The 25088-nt window shown below is 44.6% G+C and overlaps 1 protein-coding gene across 3 annotated transcripts in view; it reads left to right on the top strand.

The window, feature by feature from the left end:
• The window catches only part of LOC121541442 (GTPase-activating Rap/Ran-GAP domain-like protein 3), a 168338-nt gene that overhangs the window by 16174 nt on the left and 127076 nt on the right, over nt 1–25088 (top strand). The gene's annotated exons all lie outside the window — the stretch shown is intronic.

The following is a 25088-nucleotide window of genomic DNA, read 5'->3' as shown; positions in this document are numbered from 1 at the left end:
TACGCATGGCCTGTCTGCAACGAACTTGAAACATTGTATCAACTATTAACTTGGGTCCGGGCCGAAGCTTGCGCTAGCGAACTTGCAAAATTGTATAAAAGATTCTGGACCCTCAGAATTTCCTGTGCCAGTGAGCTCGGGACAGACACAGCTGTAGGCTATTTGCACAAGGGATAAGAAGCAGTGCTTGACTTGGGCAGGAGCTCACTGGAGCTGAGTACCGGCACCTGAAATGTTCTACTGCTTGAGCTCCTGTTCCTCTTATAGAATATTAGCTCAAAAGTATTGTGGAGCTCCTGCACCTAAATATAAACAGTACCAGCACCCAAAATGAGTACCGGAACCTATTTCAGTCCAAGTCAAGCACTGATAAGAAATAATCAGGTAGGCCTATTTTATGACGTTTCCACTGGATCAGAGCATAACATTTTTCCCTTCCACGCAGAGTGGTTATCGAAGGGAGAGAGCTGGAAAGATTTTTCAAATACTTTGAGGAACTACAATCATTCTTAATGGATGTAAAAACGTTGTTTGCTTGCTGTTTAAAGTGAAGGAAACATTACTAGTGGTGCATTAAGCCAATCAGAATAACTATCAGATCCCCAAATGGGCACATTTATATGCCTACATTTGCGCGCAGGCCAGGTAGCCTATAGGCCTATATACTTCCACGCGTAATCAGGTGCGCGTCCTTACTCAACATTGACAGGAGCGCTCCAAACAAAAGACAATGACTAAATTGAATTGATAAAACTCGCAAATGGAATGAAATAAACCAAAACTTGTTTCTCAAAAGTGTAGCATTGTCACGAGTTACTAAGCCAGAACCCAGAAGCAGACCAGGACAAGGTAAGTTGAAACGAAGGTGAGTGTTTATTTACAAATTCAAGAGTGATGCTGAATAATCCAGGGAACAGAGCGGGCGGCGTTGATTAGTTGTTAGGGGTGTAGTGGTTGATCCAATCATGGCTCGGCAGCCGCCGACCACCAGGCAGAGGTTGGATGAAGGTTCCGGACGAGTGACTGCAGATGGAACAAAACGGAGGTAAGTAAACAACAAACCAACAAGGTGCAAAACAACAAAACTAACGCTAGAAGCTCTAAGACTGATACTCTGGTAAACCTACTGTTCATGGCTAACGATCCGGCAGGGAATGGATGTTAGGCCAGAGCCTAAGAAGGGTGATGATCAGGACCAGGTGTGCAGATTGCTGATGGGATGCAGGTGCGGAAATCAAGAGAGCTCCCCGGAGCGTTCCAGAACCCTCGGGAAACTGGAGATCCCGAGCAGAAAAACTAGTCCACAGACAGGACCCGACTCAGACTGCCGGGATCGTTACAGTACCCCCCTCCGGCCGAACGCCACCGGGCGGACTCCCGGAGCGCCAGGATGGAGGCGGTAGAAGTCACGGATGAGGTCAGCATCTAGGATCTGTCGCCGCGGAATCCAACTCCTCTCTTCAGGACCATACCCCTCCCAGTCCACGAGATACTGGAAACCCCCGGCCCCGCCGTCTGGAATCCATGATGCGTCGCACCGTGTAGGCAGGACCACCTCCGATCATCCGAGGAGGAGGAGGAGGAGGCGGAGGAGGCAACAGAGGACTGAGGAAAACAGGCTTGAGGCAGGAGACATGAAAGGTGGGATGGACTCTGAGCGTCCTCGGGAGTTTGAGTCGAACTGCCACCGGGTTGATCACCTTCTCCACCACAAACGGACCAATGAACTTCGGTAACAACTTCCTAGACTCAGTCCGTAAAGGAAGATCCCGTGTGGCCAACCAGACCCTATCTCCGATGGTGTAGGTGGGAGCGGGGATCCGGCGACGATTCGCCTGGAGCTGATACCGGTCCGAAACTCTAAGGAGTGCCTTTCTGGCCCGATGCCAGGTCCGGTGGCAACGACGAATATGGGCCTGAACAGAAGGCACTGAGAGCTCCTTCTCCTGAGAAGGGAACAAGGGGGGTTGGTAGCCATACAGGCACTGGAAGGGAGACATCCCAGTGGCAGATGTAGGGAGAGTATTGTGGGCATACTCAACCCAAGGCAACTGAGAGACCCAGGAGGTGGGGTTGGAAGAGGCCAGGCAGCGTAGCGTGGATTCCATCTTCTGGTTGGCTCTCTCCGCCTGACCATTAGATTGGGGGTGAAAACCAGATGTGAGACTGACTGTAGCTCCAATGGCCAAACAGAAGGACTTCCAGACAGCAGAGGTAAACTGAGGACCACGGTCGGAAACGATATCACTGGGCAACCCGTGGACCCTGAAAACCTCCCTAACCAGGATCTCGGACGTCTCCGAGGCAGAGGGAAGCTTGGCAATTGGCACAAAGTGGGCGAACTTGCTGAATCTGTCCACGATAGTCAGAACGACCGTGTTCCCCTCAGAAGCGGGCAACCCAGTGACAAAGTCCAGGGCCAGATGCGACCATGGTCGCCGGGGAATAGGAAGGGGGTGAAGTAGTCCAGAGCTGGGCCGATTGGTACCCTTATTCTGCGCACACACTGGACAGGCAGCAACATAACCCCGAGTATCCTCGGCCATGGCAGGCCACCAAAAACGTCTGCGAAGAAACGCCATCGTCCGAGCCACGCCAGGGTGACAAGCCATCTTGCTGGCGTGGGACCATTTGAGGACCGCAGGACGAACCGACTCAGGCACAAACAACCGACCGGGTGGACCGTTACCGGGACCGGGCTGCGTCCGAAGAGCCGCCATCACCTCCTCTTCAATCTTCCACCTAACAGCTCCCACGACGCAGTTCCGGGGAGAATTGTCTCGGTCTTGGACCCACCCTCCTCCGTCTTGGAGAACATCCGAGACAAGGCGTCCGCCTTGCCGTTCTTAGATCCAGGTCGGAACGTCAGGGAAAAATTGAATCGTCCGAAAAACAACGACCACCTGGCCTGACGGGAGTTGAGACGTCTAGCCGATTGCACGTAAGCAAGATTCTTGTGGTCAGTCCAGACAATAAACGGTTGCTCCGCCCCCTCCAACCAGTGGCGCCACTCCTCCAAGGCAAGTTTCACCGCGAGAAGCTCCCGGTTACCCACATCGTAATTCCTCTCCGCAGGCGAAAGGCGACGAGAGTAGTAGGCGCAGGGATGGAGTTTACTGTCCGTGGAGCATCGCTGCGACAGGATGGCGCCAACTCCCACATCAGACGCGTCCACTTCAACGACGAACTGACGGGCCGTGTCCGGTTGAGAGAGAATCGGTGCGTTGGTGAATCGCCTCTTCAAATCCAGAAACGCTCGATCCGCCTCCGGATTCCACTTGAAGCTCCTGATACTGGAAGTCAAGGCAGTTAACGGAGCGGCCACACGGCTGTAATCCCGGATGAATCTGCGGTAGAAATTCGCAAACCCCAAAAATCTCTGGAGCTGCAATCTCGTACCGGGCTGGGCCCATTCCAGAACCGCTCTAACCTTCTCCTGGTCCATCCTAATCTCTCCCCTGGAGATGATGTTACCGAGAAAGGATGTCGTGTGGGCGTGAAACTCGCACTTCTCGGCCTTCACGAACAGGCGATTCTCCAACAATCGCTGCAGAACCTGCCGGACATGCTGGACGTGGTCGGAAGGTTCCTTCGAGAAGATCAGAATGTCATCCAGGTAAACAAACACAAAGAGACCGATCATATCTCTCAGGACGTCGTTCACCATACTCTGGAATACCGCTGGAGCATTGGTCAGTCCAAACGGCATCACCTGATACTCGAAGTGACCCATCGGTGTATTGAAACCCGTCAACCACTCGTCTCCCTCTCTGATCCGGACCATGTGATACGCATTGCGTAGGTCTAGCTTAGTGAACACCGTAGCACCCTGTAAGGAGTCGAAGGCAGAACTCATCAAGGGCAGGGGATACTTGTTCTTGACCGTGATGTCATTCAACCCCGATAATCAATACACGGTCGAAGAGAGCCATCCTTCTTACCCACAAAGAAGAATCCTGCCCCCAGGGGGTGATGACGAGGGACGAACGAGACCAGCAGCTAGGGACTCCTTGATGTAGGTCTCCAAAGCCTCACGTTCAGGGCGGGAGATACTGTATAACCTTCCCTTGGGGTAGACAGCTCCAGGGAACAGGTTGATGGCACAATCATATGGTCGGTGGGGAGGGAGTGACAGAGCCTTCTGCTTACTGAACACTTCCCCCAAATCGTGATATGTCTCGGGAACCAGGGACAAATCTGGGGGTTTAGCCTCAATCACCTGACTGGGAACCGAATGGGGACAGGCAGTCTTGAGACAGTTAGCATGACAATCAAGGCTCCAACTCGTTACCTTGCCCGTCACCCAATCGAACGTGGGATTGTGTTCCTTCAGCCAGGGGTATCCAAGGACCAGAGGAACATGGGAAGACGGCAGAATGAAGAATGAAATCATCTCCGAATGATTCCCCGACAACAGCATCTTAACCGGTTCAGTCCTCATCGTGATACGTGCCAGACTACTGCCGTTCAGAGTGGTCGCTTCAATGGCTTCCGGCAATTGCTCCTTGGAAAGCCCCAGCTGTTCCACCAACTCGGCATCAAGAAAGCTTCCATCGGCACCTGAATCGATAAAAGCGTTAATCGCTAAGCTCTGATTCCTGTTCACAAGGGTAGCCGGGAAACGGGGTCTGACAGAGGTACTGAGAGGTTGAAACTGGCTCGCTAAAAGTCCTCCCAACTTTAGCGAGCCGGGCAGTTTGACGACCGCCGGGAACAAGTGGAGATGTAATGTCCCGAGCTACCACAGTAGAGGCAGCAGTTGGTCTTACGTCTATGTTGACGCTCCTCCTTGGTTAACCCGTGCCGCCCCACTTGCATGGGTTCAGAATCGGGAGAGAGGACCTCTCCACTAATCCTTTGTGGTGGAGAATGATCGACGTGTTCTGGTCCACCACCCGACCCGACTGGGAACTGAGAAGCTGATCGATTGGACGGACCCCATTGCTTCTCCCTCCTTCGCTCTCGGACTCGATTATCCACCCGAATAGACAAGGCTACCAAGCTGTCCAGGTCACTAGGCTCGGATAGGAGATCAGCTCATCCTTGAGCTGCTCCGACAGACCCTGGTAAAAGGCCGCTTGCAGAGACTCCTCATTCCACCCACTCTCCACAGCCAACGTCTTGAACTCGATCACGAAGTCGGCCACGCTGCGAGTTCCTTGGTGAAGCGAAAACAGGCGCCTAGCTGCGTCCCTCCCTCGGACGGAATGGTCGAAGAGCTTCCTCATCTCGGCCGTGAACCCCTGGTATGAAGCCATGCAGGGGTCTTGTCGTTCCCAAACGGCTGAAGCCCACTCCAGCGCTCGACCACGCAGCAACTCAATCACAAAGGCTATCCTAGCCTTGTCTGTGGCATAAGAGTAGGGCTGTAGATCGAACACTAACCCACACTGCATAAGGAAAGAACGGCATCTTCCCAGCTCCCCCTCATATTTATCCGGCGTCGGAACCTTGGGCTCACGGAAGGACACCGCTCCAGACGCGGCAGGCGAGATGGGTGAAACCGGTAGTGGATCCTCCACCGGAAACTTGCGCTGGTTCTGGACCTCCGTCAGACCGGTAGAAAGGTTCCGAACTGCCAACGCGATCTCCTGTAGCTCCGTGCTATGATGGCCCAACATCTTCTCCTGATGGGTAATGGCATGGCGAACAGAGTCCAGGTCCGCTGGGTTCATTACTGGCCGGATCGTTCTGTCACGAGTTACTAAGCCAGAACCCAGAAGCAGACCAGGACAAGGTAAGTTGAAACGAAGGTGAGTGTTTATTTACAAATTCAAGAGTGATGCTGAATAATCCAGGGAACAGAGCGGGCGGCGTTGATTAGTTGTTAGGGGGTGTAGTGGTTGATCCAATCATGGCTCGGCAGCCGCCGACCACCAGGCAGAGGTTGGATGAAGGTTCCGGACGAGTGACTGCAGATGGAACAAAACGGAGGTAAGTAAACAACAAACCAACAAGGTGCAAAACAACAAAACTAACGCTAGAAGCTCTAAGACTGATACTCTGGTAAACCTACTGTTCATGGCTAACGATCCGGCAGGGAATGGATGTTAGGCCAGAGCCTAAGAAGGGTGATGATCAGGACCAGGTGTGCAGATTGCTGATGGGATGCAGGTGCGGAAATCAAGAGAGCTCCCCGGAGCGTTCCAGAACCCTCGGGAAACTGGAGATCCCGAGCAGAAAAACTAGTCCACAGACAGGACCCGACTCAGACTGCCGGGATCGTTACAAGCATAGGTTGTGCGCTCTGCAAACAATGTGTCCACTCCAACAACGAGAACTGTAAGACTGGAATAATAATATATTGAATGCATTAACAGTAATTACCATAATCAAACAACCATTGTAGATTAGAAATTATAGGAATTAACCGTAAGACTGGAAGTGATATTTACTAACAATCAAATTCAAACAATTCACACAATGAAGTTATGGCGGGAGAGAGTGTCACGCCCTGGCTCTGGGGACTCTAGTATGTTGAGCCAGGGTGTGAGTTTTCATTTGTTTTGTAGTTCTATGTTGGCCAGTGTGGTTCTCAATCAGAGGCGACGTGTATCAGCTGTTGCTTGTTGTCTCTGATTGGGAACCATACTTAAGCAGCCAGTTTTCCCACAGTGTTTGTGGGATCTTGTTCCTGTGTAGGTTTGTGTTTTTGCACCTTTGGACGTCACGTATCGATTTGTTATTTTGTTCGTGTAATCATTATTTAATAAATATGTTCACCTTCCACGCTGCGCCTTGGTCCTCTGTATCCGACGATCGTGACAGAGAGCGCATTCTGGAGAGAGAAGTGCATTGTGCATCTGGGCGCTGCATAGTCAATCCGACATCTGCATTGGCCATGCAGCATTTACGGTGATACGGCCTCTGCATTCATACTTCTTGCGTTTCACGGAGCAGTGCAGAGCTGTTGTCAAGGATGTGAGTTTGTGTTTATACAGGATGTACCGCCCTCCACCTACCGTCAACCAATCATGTCAATGCGGAGCTATACAGAGCCTTCCACATTGTTACAACATTTGGGAGGCGCATGGCGATGCGGTACGGAGCTTGATTTTGCTCTGTAATTGCATCACACCATCCATATGGAGCCTCCAACCACATTTTCAAGCATAAATTGGCTTTTAGTCTAGGCCTCCGCAATGGATTAGTTCACTGAGATGGGCGCAAATATATATATATATATATTTGCGTACCACATCGCCATGCAAATATATATATTTCCTACTGCTTGACTAAAATAATCTACCCCCAAGCCATAAGACTGCTGAACAGTTAATAAAATGGCTACCCGGACAATTTACATTGACCCTCTTTATTATTTATTAATTTATCTTAATTGTTTTGCACTGACGCCCTTGCTCTGGCTCTATACACCCTCACTAGACTCTACTCACACACTCACACATACTACACTGACACTCCAACACACACACAAAACACACACACATGCATATTGACGGCACACACACTCACACTCACACATAGACACATTTTCACACTTCACATAAGCTGCTGCTACTCTGTTTATTATACAGTATATCCTGATTGCCTAGTCACTTTTACCCCTACCCACATGTACATACTGTATTACCTCAATTACCTCAACTACTTCGTACTGCTGCACATTGACTTGGTAATGGTACTCCTTGTATATAGCCTCATTATTGTTTTTATTGTGTTATTATTTCCTTTTTTATTTAGCAAATATTTGTCTTACTTTTTAACTCTGCACTGTTGGGAATGGGCTCGTAAGTAAGCATTTCACTGTAAAGTCTACACCTGTTGTATTTGGCGCATGTGACCAATCAAATTTGATTTGTCGATTAAGAAACACTCATATCTGCTTTCTGTAGCAAAATGTTTTTGAATGTTTTACAATGCATGCCCTAATGAACCCATCTCCCTTGTAGTATTCCCCTCCTCCCAACTACCTTACAGCAGTGCCATCCCCTCCTCCCACACTCTAGAAGGCCTTGGTCCACAGGGAGGGAGGGGTACAGCTACTGGCCAATGAAGGGTTACAGTTGGACGTATTAGCCTTGTGTTTTCCAGGGAAGCCTGCCAAACAACCTTCTTCTTGGTTGGACAGAGAGCGAGAGAGAGACAGAGAGACAGAGAGAGGGAGAGATGGCGCAAAAGAAAGAGAGAGAGAGATGGGGGGGAGGAGAGGGTGAGCGAGAGAGAGAACGAGAGAGAAAATAGAATCACTAGGGACAGATATATTTTCATAACATTTGGGAGGAGGTTGTAAAGTTGTAGGTCCTGCTAAAGTGGTGAGTTGTGGACATTCTTGCAATAACTGTGCAAAGGAAACTGCCCTAAGCCTCCCACTCGATCATAGTGCACACTAAGAATAGTGTTCACTAGAAGGGAATTGCTAACAAATAAGAAAGTCACAGTCAGTGGTCATATAGGGCTTCTTAGGCCCTAGAAAGCCCAAATAATATCTTACCAATCTACAGGCAGCTGCCATTAGTGGGCGTCTTAGCAGAAATATCCATACCAATCATTAATGTTGTGATAAAAGCAATTGACACAGAGTTTGAAGGCAATCCTGATATATTTGCTCAGTGGAGATGTAAGGAGTAACCTTATGTAACAGTGTTGCTGCCGTCCCTCTCCTCGCCCCTACCTGGGCTTAAACCAGGGACCCTCTGCACACATCGGCAACAGTCACCCTCGAAGCACCGTTACCCGTCGCTCCACAAAAGCCGCGGCCCTTGCAGAGCAAGGGAAACAACTACTTCAAGGTCTCAGAGCGAGTGACGTCACAGATTGAAACGCTAATAGTGCGCACCGCTAACTAGCTAGCCATTTCACACCGGTTACACTTACTTTCACCATAGTATGCCTCCAGACATGTTGATGTAATGACATGATTCTCGCACACAAACACATTGACAGACGCAGGAACGCATGCACGCACGCACACACACACACACACACACCATCCGTCAGCCCCTCTGACAGCCCTGCCTCCCTGGTGTTCTTACCTACAGGTGTGTAATGATGGCAGATGCCCCTTAGGTGAACTCCTGCTGTCAGACATGTTCCACACACACACACACACACACACACACACACACACACACACACACGCGCGCTATTTATTCCCTGTCCTACCTCTGAAGTTCATGTTCCAATCAACCAGAGATATAGGATGTGGCCACAAGAGGGCAGACTATTCTGTGGATGTGAATAGAGTAGTCTGGACATTGTGAAAGGATGTGAATTAATGGTGGTGAATGGCAATATCCTGGGGAGATTCTCTAAATTGGTTTTGCGAACTCCTCTGTCCTCTCCTCACCTCCTTCTGAAAAAGATAAAAGGTAATCGAGGAGAGGAGGCAAGGAGAGGAAATGTGGAAACAAATGTGCTGGTATGAAATGAGACTTTCCTTGTCCACTATCAGGCAAATTACTTTTACAGAGGAGGAATTCCAAAATATATGTGTAAAGTGGTAAAAATTTCTCTAGTTGTGGCATACATTTTATAGATAAAACAATAAGTAGCATATAGTTTTTAAACGTGTGCAAGCTTTTTTCCTCTGACAAAACAACAGCTGATTCAAAGTGTGTGGCAGATATCAAAACTCTTCCGCGAAGGACTCAGGTAGGATACACATGACTATCCTTGACCAATGATCGTTTTGAAGGACTAACACAGCTGGAAAGCCAAAAGTTAAAGAAAAAGCAGAACATGTCCCGTCATGCTTTACCCACCATTGGGGAAGGCATTTAAGGACATTATCAGGAAGCACTGGTACATTATTGATACTGACCCACAATTGAACCCCATTTTTAAATATCCCCCACGTATGGTCTTAAAAAAAAAAAAAAAAACGTGAGAGACATTGTGGTTAAATATGATTACCCACCAGAGAAAAGGGAAACTTTCTTGGACAAGGTTCTGGAGGGTAATTGCAATGTGGCCAATGTGCTCAATGCAGCTTCACGTACAAATGCAACTCATTTACCCACCCCCGCACAGGACAAAGATTTAAGATCAAAGGCCTGATTACCTGCATGTCCACCAATGTTGTTTACATGTTGAAATGTCCTTGTGGTCTGTCTTACAAAGGGAAAACCCGCAGAACCCTTAAGACACGGAGGGGGTCACACTCGGACAATCAGAGTGGGGGCTTATTATTGTGGCCCAGGTGGCACAAAATAATCAAAGGTCTGACTGCACGGAGATGCTTGGGGAAAATGGTTACAACGGGGGACCAGAGGGTTTGTGTCTCAGGTAACACAAACACCTAGGACTTTACATAGATTAAACAGATTAATCAAATTTTACATTGTTGTCAATTTTTGCTCGATCTTGCATGCTTTCTCAAACAGCTGTAACTGTATATGCATTCGTAAATCAGGTTCTTTCTTGAGTTGGGCTCTGGGATGTAACGACCGTTGAGCATCTGATCTTATGGTTGATTGTGGAGGAAAGGGGTTGAGTGTGTTAGAGTATGTGCGTGTGTGTTTATCCCACATCTGTTGCAAGGAGGTAAGGATGTTAGGGAGAATATAGGATGAACCACAATAATTGTTTGCTAAAATAATAATTGCTTGTAAAAAATTTAATGTAATACAATGGCAATCCGGGTTATAGGTTAAAATCCTACGCATTAACTGCCAACATTATTACGCATATTAATTGATAATGATGGAAAATAAGGTATGCAAGATATTTGAATAGATATATATTTTTAAATAGTTATATATATATATTGAGGTGAGAGAATTGGAAATGCTTTTGGCGGTTGACCTGCTTCTGTTTTGTGGGTGGCACTGTGTGTTGTTTTCGATGGATGGGTCCTGGCCTCTCGGGGGCCTAGGGATCTGGGGGGACGGGGGTGGTATGCCGATTACTGGGATGACGGCCCAACTTGGGGTGGGGAGGGGTTTTAGTGGGGGAATTAGTGGAGAACAATTGGAGGGTTACTTAGTAGCAATGCAAATATCATGGTACAGCTATATGGACACTCAATCACTATGGTATTTTTTATTGGTAAATTTACAAACATATATAATGTTAAATAGATTTGAAACTTGTATCTCATTATGGTATGTGGTGAAATAAGTATAGCCTGTTATAATTGTAATGGCTTAGCAGATAATAACAAAAGAAGAACAATATTTACATGGCTCAAAGAGAAGGAATATAATATCTATTGTTTACAGGAAACTCATTCAACAATTCTAGATGAAGTTGCGTGGAAAAAGGAATGGGGGGGGGGCGAAATATACTTCTCCCATGGGCAAAGAAACTCAAAAAGGGTGATGATATTAATTAACAGTAATTTCGATCCGAATGTGCAAATTGTCCAAACAGATACGCAAGGTAGATGGATTATTTTAAATATGTTATTGGACCATAAACAGATATGGCTCATTAACCTTTACAGACCAAATAATGATGATCCACACTTCTTTGACAATATACTGTAGATAATCAATTATAAACCCTGCAAGCAATTCAACACTCTATTATTATGGTGGGAGATTATAAAACCGTTTTAAATAGCTCAATGGACCGTAAAGAAAATCACACAACAAACAATCACCCTCATGCTCTTAAGGAAATCGTTAATGTCATGGATACATTAGAACTAGTAGATATATGGAGGCTTAAATATCCTGACCTAGTGAGATATACATGGCGGAGACTCAATCAATCTAGTCGTCTTGACTTCTTTCTTATGTCATTCTCGCTGGCACCAAAAGTTTAAAAAGTGTTGATAGGGGACAGAATGCGGTCACACCATCATATAATTGGCATATACAGTGGGGAGAACAAGTATTTGATACACTGCCGATTTTGCAGGTTTTCCTACTTACAAAGCATGTAGAGGTCTGTAATTTTTTATCATAGGTACACTTCAACTGTGAGAGTATTTGGTCACCTACAAACAAGCAAGATTTCTGGCTCTCACAGATCTGTAACTTCTTCTTTAAGAGGCTCCTCTGTCCTCCACTCGTTACCTGTATTAATGGCACCTGTTTGAACTTGTTATCAGTATAAAAGACACCTGTCCACAACCTCAAACAGTCACACTCCAAACTCCACTATGGCCAAGACCAAAGAGCTGTCAAAGGACACCAGAAACAAAATTGTAGACCTGCACCAGGCTGGGAAGACTGAATCTGCAATAGGTAAGCAGCTTGGTTTGAAGAAATCAACTGTGGGAGCAATTATTAGGAAATGGAAGACATACAAGACCACTGATAATCTCCCTCGATCTGAGGCTCCACGCAAGATCTCACCCCGTGGGGTCAAAATGATCACAAGAACGGTGAGCAAAAATCCCAGAACCACACGGTGGGACCTAGTGAATGACCTGCAAAGAGCTGGGACCAAAGTAACAAAGCCTACCATCAGTAACACACTACGCCGCCAGGGACTCAAATCCTGCAGTGCTAGACGTGTCCCCCTGCTTAAGCCAGTACATGTCCAGGCCCGTCTGAAGTTTTCTAGAGTGCATTCGGATGATCCAGAAGAGGATTGGGAGAATGTCATATGGTCAGATGAAACCAAAATAGAACTTTTTGGTAAAAACCCAACTCGTCGTGTTTGGAGGACAAAGAATGCTGAGTTGCATCCAAAGAACACCATACCTACTGTGAAGCATGGGGGTGGAAACATCATGCTTTGGGGCTGTTTTTCTGCAAAGGGACCAGGACGACTGATCCGTGTAAAGGAAAGAATGAATGGGGCCATGTATCGTGAGATTTTGAGTGAACACCTCCTTCCATCAGCAAGGGCATTGAAGATGAAACGTGGCTGGGTCTTTCAGCATGACAATGATCCCAAACACACCGCCCGGGCAACGAAGGAGTGGCTTCGTAAGAAGCATTTCAAGGTCCTGGAGTGGCCTAGCCAGTCTCCAAATCTCAATCCCATAGAAAATCTTTGGAGGGAGTTGAAAGTCCGTGTTGCCCAGCGACAGCCCCAAAACATCACTGCTCTAGAGGAGATCTGCATGGAGGAATGGGCCAAAATACCAGCAACAGTGTGTGAAAACCTTGTGAAGACTTACAGAAAACGTTTGACCTGTGTCATTGCCAACAAAGGGTATATAACAAAGTATTGAGAAACTTTTGTTATTGACCAAATACTTATTTTCTACCATAATTTGCAAATAAATTAATTAAAAATCCTACAATGTGATTTTCTGGATTTTTTTTTCTCATTTTGTCTGTCATAGTTGACGTGTACCTATGATGAAAATTACAGGCCTCTCTCATCGTTTTAAGTGGGAGAACTTGCACAATTGGTGGCTGACTAAATACTTTTTTCCCCCACTGTATGTATGTACAGTGGTGTGAAAAAGTGTTTGCCCCCTTCCTGATTTGTTATTTGTTTGCATGTTTGTCACACTTAAATGTTTCAGATCATCAAACAAATGTAAATATTAGTCAAAGATAACACAAGTAAACACAAAATGCAGTTCTGAAATGACGAGACAAAAGTTGAACTTTTTGGAAGGTGTGTGTTCCATTACATCTGGCGTAAAAGTAACACCGCATTTCAGAAAAAGAACATCATACCAACAGTAAAATATGGTGGTGGTAGTGTGATGGTCTGGGCCTGTTTTGCTGCTTCAGGACCTGGAAGACTTGCTGTGATAAATGGAACCATGAATTCTGCTGTCTACCAAAAAATCCTGAAGGCGAATGTCCGGCCATCTGTTCGTGACCTCAAGCTGAAGCGAACTTGGGTTCTGCAGCAGGACAATGATCCAAAACACACCAGCAAGTCCACCTCTGAATGGCTGAAGAAAAACAAAATGAAGACTTTGGAGTGGCCTAGTCAAAGTCCTGACCTGAGTCCTATTGAGATGCTGTGGCATGACCTTAAAAAGGCAGTTCATGCTCGAAAAATCTCCAATGTGGCTGAATTACAACAATTCTGCAAATGTGAGTGGGCCAAAATTCCTCCACAGCGCTGTAAAAGACTCATTGCAAGTTATCGTAAACGCTTGATTGCAGTTGTTGCTGCTAAGGGTGGCCCAACCAGTTATTAGGTTGTAGGGGGCAATCACCTTTTCACACAGGGCCATGTGGGTTTGGATTTAGTTTTCCCTTAATAATAACAACCTTCATTTCAAAACTGCATTTTGTGTTTACTTGTTATCTTTGACTAATATTTAAATTTGTTTGATGATCTGAAACATTTAAGTGTGACAAACATGCAAACAAATTAGAAATCAGGAAGGGGGCAAACACTTTTTCACACCACTGTATGTATGTGTATGTGTGTATATATATACAGTGAGGGGAAAAGTATTTGATCCCCTGCTGATTTTGTACGTTTGCCCACTGACAAATACATGATCAGTCTATAATTTTAATGGTAGGTTTATTTGAACAGTGAGAGACAGAATAACAACAAAAAAATCGAGAAAAATGCATGTCAAAAATGTTATAAATTGTTTAGCATTTTAATGAGGGAAATAAGTATTTGACCCCCTCTCAATCAGAAAGATTTCTGGCTCCCAGTGTCTTTTTTATACAGGTAACGAGCTGAGATTAGGAGCACACTCTTAAAGGGAGTGCTCCTAATCTCAGTTTGTTACCTGTATAAAAGACACCTGTCCACAGAAGCAATCAATCAATCAGACTCCAAACTCTCCACCATGGCCAAGACCAAAGAGCTCTCCAATGATGTCAGGGTCAAGATTGTAGACCTACACAAGGCTGGAATGGGCTACAAGACCATCGCCAAGCAGCTTGGTGAGAAGGTGACAACAGTTGGTGCGATTATTCGCAAATGGAAGAAACACAAAAGAACTGTCAATCTCCCTCAGCCTGGGGCTCCATGCAAGATCTCACCTCGTGGAGTTGCAATGATCATGAGAATGGTGAGGAATCAGCCCAGAACTACACGGGAGGATCTTGTCAATGATCTCAAGGCAGCTGGGACCATATTCACCAAGAAAACAATTGGTAACACACTACGCCGTGAAGGACTGAAATCCTGCAGCGCCCGCAAGGTCCCCCTGCTCAAGAAAGCACATATACAGGGCCGTCTGAAGTTTGCCAATGAACATCTGAATGATTCAGAGGAGAACTGGGTGAAAGTGTTGTGGTCAGATGAGACCAAAATCAAGCTCTTTGGCATCAACTCAACTCGCCGTGTTTGGAGGAGGAGGAATGTTGCCTATGACCCCAAGAACACCATCCCCACCGTCAAACATGGAGGTGGAAACATTACGCTTTGGGGTTGTTTTTCTGCTAAGGGGACAGGACAACTTTACCGCATCAAAGGGACGATGGACGGGGCCATGTACCGTCAAATCTTGGGAAGAACCTCCTTCCCTCAGCCAGGGCATTAAAAATGGGTCGTGGATGGGTATTCCAGCATGACAATGACCCAAAACACACGGCCAAGGCAACAAAGGAGTGGCTCAAGAAGAAGCACATTAAGGTCCTGGAGTGGCCTAGCCAGTCTCCAGACCTTAATCCCATAGAAAATCTGTGGAGGGAGCTGAAGGTTCGAGTTGCCAAACGTCAGCCTCAAAACCTTAATGACTTGGAGAAGATCTGCAAAGAGGAGTGGAACAAAATCCCTCCTGAGATGTGTGCAAACCTGGTGGCCAACTACAAGAAACGTCTGACCTCTGTGATTGCCAACAAGGGTTTTGCCACCAAGTACTAAGTCATGTTTTGCAGAGGGTTCAAATACTTATTTCCCTCATTAAAATGCAAATCAATTTATAACATTTTTGACATGCGTTTTTCTGGATTTTTTTGTTGTTATTCTGTCTCTCACTGTTCAAATAAACCTACCATTCAAATTATAGACTGATCATGTCTTTGTCAGTGTGCAAACGTACAAAATCAGCAGGGAATCAAATACTTTTTTCCCTCACTGTATATATGTATGTGTGTGTGTGTATGTATATATATATATATATATATATATATATATATATATATATATATATATATATATATATATATTTAAGAAGCGAAAACATATGGGGGATTGGAAGTGATGCAGACAATTAAATTGATGGAAGTTACAATCTATCTGCAATAACAAAACAAAAAAAGACACGGATCTGTGAGCAACGCAGCAATATACGGACAGGTGAGACAAAGAAATCCGGTTACTGTTCATTTTGCACAAGCTGGATTTCCTAATAGTTCTCTGAGATACATTGGAATAGAAATGGTCAAGATGTCACGCAGGGGAGGGGACATTGAGAGGAAACTTCTTCAAAGGGAATCTTTCTGGATCCACAGGCTCAACACACTGTCTCCTCTTGGCCTTAACGAGGAGTTTGACTTGAAACTGTTTTTATAGTTTCAATATGTCCAAATTGTAATTTTAAAAAATCCTAATTGAACGTTGTATGAATATTGTATGTAGATTACTGTAAATATTGATTGCATTCCTTGTATATGATCATATATTTTGATACATTGAATGTTAATATTGTGAACCTATGTTATAAATTTTTTACCTCCTGTTTCAGGAAGTGATGTCAGTGAGTACTGCTCCTATAAATAGGACCTTCCACCCCCACTTGGGATATGGATGCCTGATGAAGACCTAAGGGTCGAAACGTTGTTATAAATAAATATCACCTGGGAGCATGAGCAGCAGTGTGCAGAGTTTTCCCTTCCGTTTTTCATGATTTTGCCTATAGGTCCAGCACCTTCGGAAAGGACCTGGGTGTGCGTATGTTCTTCAGCTTTTATCCTTGGCCTTTTCTCATTTGTCAAAAGTCAGTCCACTCTCTCTCCTCCGTCCTCTCTCCTCCATGACCTGGAAACCGATAAGTGGTTGAGTGGGCAAGGAGATGTCAATTCGTTAGTAGGCGAACGGAAGAGTGTCCTCCTCTCCTCGATAGCCACCTTTCATTGAGGATAGTCATATGTATCCTACCTACACGGAAGAGTTTTGAAATCTGCCACACCCCCTTTAAATCACCTTTTGTTTTGTCAGAGGAGAAAAGCATGCACACGTTTAAAAACAATATGCTACTTATCGTTTTATCTATAAAATGTCTTGCACAACTAAATTAATTTGTTTTATCACTTTACACATTTATTTCGGGATCCACCCCTGTAAACGTAATTTGCTTGATGACGTGCGAGTGGAGACGGAGAGTCTCATTTCATACAAGCGCATTTTCATCCACGTTCCCTCACCTCGTCGCCTCTCCTTGATTAACTTTGACCTTTTTCAAAAGGAGGTGAGAAAGGCGCAAATCCAATTGAGAAAAGCCCTTGTTGAAAGGTGGCTATCAAGGAGGGGAGGAAATGTTTCAGTTCGCCTACTAATGGAATTGACACTCTCCTCGACCACTCAACCACTTATCGATTTCCAGGTGACGGAGGAGTCGAAGCAAGGACAGTCTTTTGCCCAAAAGGGAATCTCCCCTAGTTGCTGTTTTCACCAGAACTATTATGGCTTGTAGTGTTCATGTATCACCAGTAAGGGGTGCTACCTTAACATGCAGGAGGACATGGAGGGGAATCTTGGGCTGTGTCTGAAAACTTTACTAGCTGTCAAATCCTTGCATCCTCGGTCCTTGTTTCCTAAATCCCTCTCAAAGCTAATTGGATGAGGAGATCTGAGGAAAGGACCTTGGATCCTCTCCTCCAATGCACTTTCAGAGGAAATTAGGAAACAAGGACGGAGGAAGCAAGGATTTGACGGCTTGTAACGTTTTCAGAAACAGCCATTCATTACAGACACAGAAGTGATGAAGGGAGAGGCAGCAGAATAAGACACTCATTTAACAACATTGAAAAACTGTCTGACACGTTCAAGCGAATCACTCTATCTTACATGAGTGAATAGGAGGTCATCGCCCTTAGACACTCACCCCTAGACACTCATCACCCCTAGACACCATCCCCCCACACTCCCACACTCCCTTACTTCCTGGAGTAATCGTTTATTATCATTCTCAACCCGCACACACCTCAGGACATTCAATGCTGTAGACATTTTTTGGTACCCTTCCCCAGATCTGTGCCTCGACATGATCCTGTCTCGGAGCTCTACGGACAATTCCTTCGACCTCATGGCTTGGTTTTTGCACTGACATGAACTGTCAACTGTGGGACCTTGTATAGACAGGTGTGTGCCTTTCCAAATCATGTCCAATCAATTGAATTTACCACAGGTGGACTCCAATGAAGTTGTAGAAACATCTCAAGGATGATCAATGGAAACAGGATGCACCTGAGCTCGAATCTCATAGCGAAGGGTCTGAATACTTATGTAAATAAGGTACTTCTGTTTTTTATTTTTAATACATTTGCAAACATTTCAAAAAAACTGTTTTCGCTTTGTCAATGTGGGGTATTGTGTGTAGATTGATGAGAATATATATTTTTAATCCATTGTAAAATAAGGCTGTAACTTAAAATGTGGAAAAAGTCAAGGAGTCTGAATACTTTCCAAATGCACTGTATACAGGAAAAGACAACAAAAAATAAGTGGGCCTCAGTCCCGAACCTACCATCCAGGCACGTGCACAGATAGGGCTCTACCTGTGCAGAGCATATGCCCCTTTGCCCTTCCAGTCTCCAAAGTGCACCTTTTCGGTGATGAAATACAGTAATTTCCCACAAAATGTTTGTTTTTTGTACACATTTTTTGTCGTTATTGTTCTGAACCCACAAGTCGTTGTTACATTTGTATTTATGCTTTCAAACCAAAAAGCGCGTCTTGATTGTTGACCAATGACCAATATTTAGCATTGGCGTGCTGAATTAAGGTGGGCGTGCATATCCAGATTAGTGACCAGAAAGAACTTGTTTCATTTCCTCCAGTTTTGCCTGGAAAAACAGAGTAGGCCTATGTTTATCATCCATATAAAATACAGGTTAGCAATATACTTCTGACTCATCTTTGTCAGACAAAAGGCTACTTGGCAATTTAATTGATCATTTTCATATTTCAGATAGGCCTAGTTTGGGTGGCTACATGTCTAAAGATAAGTAGCTGTAACACTGCATTCAGTATTATGGGATGAAGATTTAACATTTTCTGGCGAATTTATTACGCCTTCCGTCCAATTCTGCAACCTCCACTACAAGTAGGCCGTATGATTTCGCTTGATCTGGACTCAAGAGAAGAGACATGATATATCCCTAGTTAATATTGGCTGCTAATATGAATGACTTTCAGCTCCAAATGCAGGTGTAAAACACACTTTATTTCTGTAGTCTATTTGCATTTTAAAAATGCATAATAGTTTATGGCTGTAATCGTAATTTATCGCAAGTTTTGTACCACTCGTTTTTGGGGGTCGCGGGTCAAAAAGTTTGTAATGTTAGGCTACATTATTTCTTACAATCTTTTATTTTGAATGGACTGGTGTTGGTCAGCATTTATTCCAGTTCAAAATAGTTTTGCAAAATACTTTACTCATCAGATTGTGCTGCTTTCCCCTCTTCCTGTAATAACTGCTCAACGAGTCTGTGACCGCGGTTGCTGGATTTTTTTGTTGTTGGGGGGGTGCCCTTTTTTTGGTTTGAGATCATGTTTTCCAAAAGGTCTGTGCACGGCACTGCTCCCATACCATTACCCCAACACCACCCAACCAACATGTCCCCATCCAACCACCCCCACATTCCCAGAAACCATGTTTTCCACCCCTTCCCCCCCTGCTTGTCAGTCCCCCAGACCCAATGTCATATTTTTCCATATTCTGTTCCAGTTAAAGGGTTGTTCAGATCCACTTAGATCTGTGGACCACACATTTCTAATGGCTAGCTCAGAATATAAGCTTTCTAAAATGTGTTTATATATTATCCTTTCAGGAGCCCAGATAATATATTTATATATTCCATCATTGGATGGTTTGGTAGTTGGGTTTCCCAAGAAACTCCATAGGCCAGCATAGCTGACCAAAGTTGTAAATATAGAAAAAAGGAGTTGGCTGGTAATGTGTATGTGTCTTTCCAATCTTGGAATGATCTCAAACCATTACTGTCAATGATATATTCTACATTTGGGCCATTGGGGAATGCAAAGGCCGCCTTCCAGATCGCAATACATTATTGTGAAATATTGGAGTATGGGCATGCCATTTTGATTCCCAGTTTCATCGTTTTTACATTTTGCGCCAAATAGAAATTGTGTGAGCAATAATAGGACCAAAGTGTAGTTGACATTGTTTAACCCCTAAGGTCGATGCCCGCGCCCCCGTGGATATCTAATTAGCATAATAAAAAAGTCCCCATAGAAATCTTTCAGTTTAAGCTAGAGAAATGAATTTTTTGCATTGGATGCATCTCTATCCACCACATCCGCTGATGTCGCACTTCCGCATCTGCAGTGAAAGGTGAAAGAGCTAGAGCGGTGTTTGTCAGACCATGAGACATCGCGAAAATCGGTCTCCTCACAAAAACGTCTGAACAGTTTGGCCTACAAACTATTATGACCCCTCTATAGAAAGACACTCACAAACATTTTGCTCTATGAACCGTCTTGTGACTCGTCTGAAGTCGGTACAGCCGATCTGCCAACTTCTGTCTGCAGCATCCGAACAGTTTGGGCTACACACTAATAGGTGATACTCTCACGAACACGTACATGTTGGTTGTTTTGCTCTAGGATGCACACAGGCCTCACAAGACTCATCTGAAGGTCCCCTGGGACCTGTTGAAAACATTTATGAAAGTATACACTGTATATGGTGACTCTTTAGTGCCAAAAATAAGGGGTTAAATACATATATATACAGTTGAAGTCGGAAGTTTACATACACTTAGGTTGGAGTCATTAAAACTCGTTTTTCAACCACTCCACAAATTTCTTGTTAACAAACTATAGTTTTGGCAAGTCGGTTAGGACATCTACTTTGTGCATGACACAGGTAATTTTTCCAACAATTGTTCACGAACAGATTATTACACTTATAATTCACTGTATCACAATTCCAGTGGGTCAGAAGTTTACATACACTAAGTTGACTGTGCCTTTAAACAGCTTGGAAAATTCCAGAAAATGATGTCATGGCTTTAGAAGCTTCTGATAGGCTAATTGACATAATTTTAGTCAATTGGAGGTGTACCTGTGGATGTATTTCAAGGCCTACCTTCAATCTCAGTGCCTCTTTGCTTGACATCATGGGAAAATCCAAAGAAATCAGCCAAGACCTCAGAAAAAGAATTGTAGACCTCAACAAGTCTGATTCATCCTTGGGAGCAATTTTCAAACACCTGAAGGTACCACATTCATCTGTACAAACAGTAGTATGCAATTATAAACACCATGGGACCACGCAGCCGTCATACTGCTCAGGAAGGAGATGCGTTCTGTCTCCTAGAGATGAATGTACTTTGGTGTGAAAAGTGCAAATCAATCCCAGAACAACAGCAAAGGACCTTGTGAAGATGCTGGAGGAAACAGGTACAAAAGTATGTATATCCACAGTAAAAACGAGTTCTATATCGACATAACCTGATAGGCCGCTCAGCAAGGAAGAAGCCACTGCTCCAAAACCGCCATAAAAAAGCCAGACTACGGTTTGCAACTGCACATGGGGACAAAGATCATACTTTTTGGAGAAATTTCCTCTGGTCTGATGAAACAAAAATAGAACTGTTTGGTGACCATCGTTATGTTTGGAGGAAAAAGGGGAACACTTGCAAGCCAAAGAACACCATCCCAACCGTGAAGCACGGGGGTGGCAGCATCATGCTTTGGGGGTGCTTTGCTGCAGGAGGGACTGGTGCACTTCACAAAATAGATGGCATCATGAGGAAGGAAAATGATGTGGAACATCTCAAGACATCAGTCAGGAAGTTAAAGCTTGGTAGCAAATGGGTCTTCCAAATGGACAATGACCCCAAGCATACTTCCAAAGTTGTGGCAAAATGGCTTAAGGACAACAAAGTCAACGTATTGGAGTGGCCATCACAAAGCCCTGACCTCAATCCTATAGAAAATTTGTGGGCAGCTGAAAAAGCGTGCGCGAGCAAGGAGGCCTACAAACCTGACTCAGTTACACCAGCTCTGTCAGGAGGAATGGGCCAAAATTCACCAAACTTATTGTGGGAAGCTTGTGGAAGTCTACCCGAAACGTTTGACCCAAGTTAAACAATTTAAAGGCAATGCTACCAAATACTAATTGAGTGTATGTAAACTTCTGACCCACTGGGAATGTGATTAAATAAATAAAAGCTGAGATAAATCATTCTCTCTACTATTATTCTGATATTTCACATTCGTAAAAATAAAGTGGTGATCCTAACTGACCTAAGACAGGGAATTTTTACTAGGATTAAATGTCAGGAATTGTGAAAAACTGAGTTTGAATGTATTTGCCTAAGGTGTATGTAAATTTCCGACTTCAACTGTACAGTGGGGAGAACAAGTATTTGATACACTGCCGATTTTGCAGGTTTTCCTACTTACAAAGCATGTAGAGGTCTGTACTTTTTATCATAGGTACACTTCAACATTGTATGATTTTTAAGTAATTCATTTGCATTTTATTGCATGACATAAGTATTTGATCACCTACCAACCAGTAAGAATTCCGGCTCTCACAGACCTGTTCGTTTTTCTTTAAGAAGCCCTCCTGTTCTCCACTCATTACCTGTATTAACTGCACCTGTTTGAACTCGTTACCTGTATAAAAGACACCTGTCCACACACTCAATCAAACAGACTCCAACCTCTCCACACTGGCCAAGACCAGAGAGCTGTGTAAGGACTCAGGGATAAAATTGTAGACCTGCACAAGGCTGGGATGGGCTACAGGGCAATAGGCAAGTAGCTTGGTGAGAAGGCAACAACTGTTGGCGCAATTATTAGAAAATGGAAGAAGATGACGGTCAATCACCCTAGGTCTGGGGCTCCATGCAAGGTCACACCTCGTGGGGCATCAATGATCATGAGGAAGTGAAGGATCAGCCCAGAACTACACGGCAGGACCTGGTCAATGACCTCAAGAGAGCTGGGACCACAGTCTCAAAGAAAACCATTAGTAACACACTACGCCGTCATGGATTAAAATCCTGCAGCGCACGCAAGGTCCCCCTGCTCAAGCCAGCGCATGTCCAGGCCCGTCTGAAGTTTGCCAATGACCATCTGGATGATCCAGAAGAGGAATGGGAGAAGGTCATGTGGTCTGATGAGACACAAATAGAGCTTTTTGGTCTAAACTCAACTCGCTGTTTGGAGGAAGAAGAAGGATGAGTACAACCCCAAGAACACCATCCCAACCGTGAAGCATGGAGGTGGAAATATCATTCTTTGGGGATGCTTTTCTGCAAAGGGGACAGGACGACTGCACCGTGTTGAGGGGAGGATGGATGGGCCATGTATCGCGAGATCTTGGCCAACAACCTCCTTCCCTCAGTAAGAGCATTGAAGATGGGTCGTGGCTGTGTCTTCCAGCATGACAACGACCCGAAACACACAGCCAGGGCAACTAAGGAGTGGCTCCGTAAGGAGCATCTCAAGGTCCTGGAGTGGCCTAGCCAGTCTCCAGACCTGAACCCAATAGAAAATCTGAAAGTCCGTATTGCCTAGCGACAGCCCCGAAACCTGAAGGATCTGGAGAAGGTCTGTATGGAGGAGTGGGCAAAAATCCCTGCTGCAGTGTGTGCAAACCTGGTCAAGACCTACAGGAAACGTATGATCTCTGTAATTGCAAACAAAGGTTTCTGTACCAAATATTGAGTTCTGATTTTCTGATGTATCAAATACTTATGTCATGCAATAAAATGCAAAGTAATTACTTAAAAATCATACAATGTGATTTTCTGGATTTTTGTTTTAGATTCCGTCTCTCACAGTTGAAGTGTACCTATGATAAAAATTACAGACCTCTACATGCTTTGTAAGTAGGAAAACCTGCAAAATCGGCAGTGTATCAAATACTTGTTCTCCCCACTGTATATCCTGATCTTTCTTAAATCTCTGATAAAGGACAGACACTTCAGAACAAACTTTTTGGGGGACTATCTGTTGTTCCATGTAGTGAATCTGTTATTCAATGCGTTTGTATGGGCTAATAGCAGTAAGGCCCGAAATAATTGTGCTTAGACTCTTATGGGTTAAGGGATATATCAGTGAAGACCACCTCTTCCAGGGAAATAGGAGACACCATATTTCTCTCTGTACTCAGCAAGGGGGCGGAAGAATCATGTCTAAACCAATTTAAGGATGGGGCGAAATGCTAGTTCTTGGAAATACAATTAAAAGTTTGGTACGGATAGTCCTCCTACGTCTTTCCGTCTTTGTAAATTTATCCTGGATCACGTACCTAGTAGAGATGGAGTCCTCCATCTGGGTCTTGAGAGGCAGTAGGGCTGATATGGTTCGATTAATTCTATAACTTGAGATGAAGCTCAATGATCTTCAATGCGTTTGGGAGCGATTAAGATACATTGTCTAGATATAGTAAAATATCGTCTGCGTATAATGAGATTAAGTGATCGGTAGATTTGAGGGAAATTGGTATTTCCTTCGAATAACGAATTGCCTTGGCCAGAAGTTCCATGGATAATAAAAGTAGCAAAGGAGAAATGGGATTGCCTTTTCTGCTGCTTCTAGTGATTCTGAATGGAGCAGATATTGCAGATATTGCCTGTTATAACAATGGCTGAGGTATTCACCAGAGATATGACCACTCTAGTCTATAAAAAGCTTTTTCTGCATCGAGAGATAAAACAGCCCAAGGAGCTGTTGTTTTTGATGATGTATTTAAGATATGTTATAGTCGACGGCGGTTATCCAACGATAAAAGTTTTTTAACAAACCCGCATTGGTCCATGTCGACCAATTTGGCTAAGTAAGTCTTAAGACAGGATGCCAACATTTTGGAAAACAGTTTAATATCTGTGTGTATCAAAGATAGGAGGCGATAGTGAGAACACTTGGTGGCATCCTTAACTTTTTTGAATAAAAGCAACATTTGTGCTGTATTCACATCTCTCCAAAATGAACCTTTGTGAACGGCTGTGTTAATCATTTCGAGCAATAGTGTACCTAATTGATTCCAAAATGTTAAATAGACCTCAGGAGGAATACGTCCCATCCAGATATTTAGCCTTTATTTATGCTATCCAATGCCCTTTTGAGTTCATTGAGAGAGATTTGGG

Source organism: Coregonus clupeaformis, chromosome 27 (genome assembly GCF_020615455.1).
Source record: "Coregonus clupeaformis isolate EN_2021a chromosome 27, ASM2061545v1, whole genome shotgun sequence".
In the NCBI taxonomy this organism is placed as follows: domain Eukaryota; kingdom Metazoa; phylum Chordata; class Actinopteri; order Salmoniformes; family Salmonidae; genus Coregonus; species Coregonus clupeaformis.
This window is presented reverse-complemented; position numbering and strand designations above follow the sequence as displayed.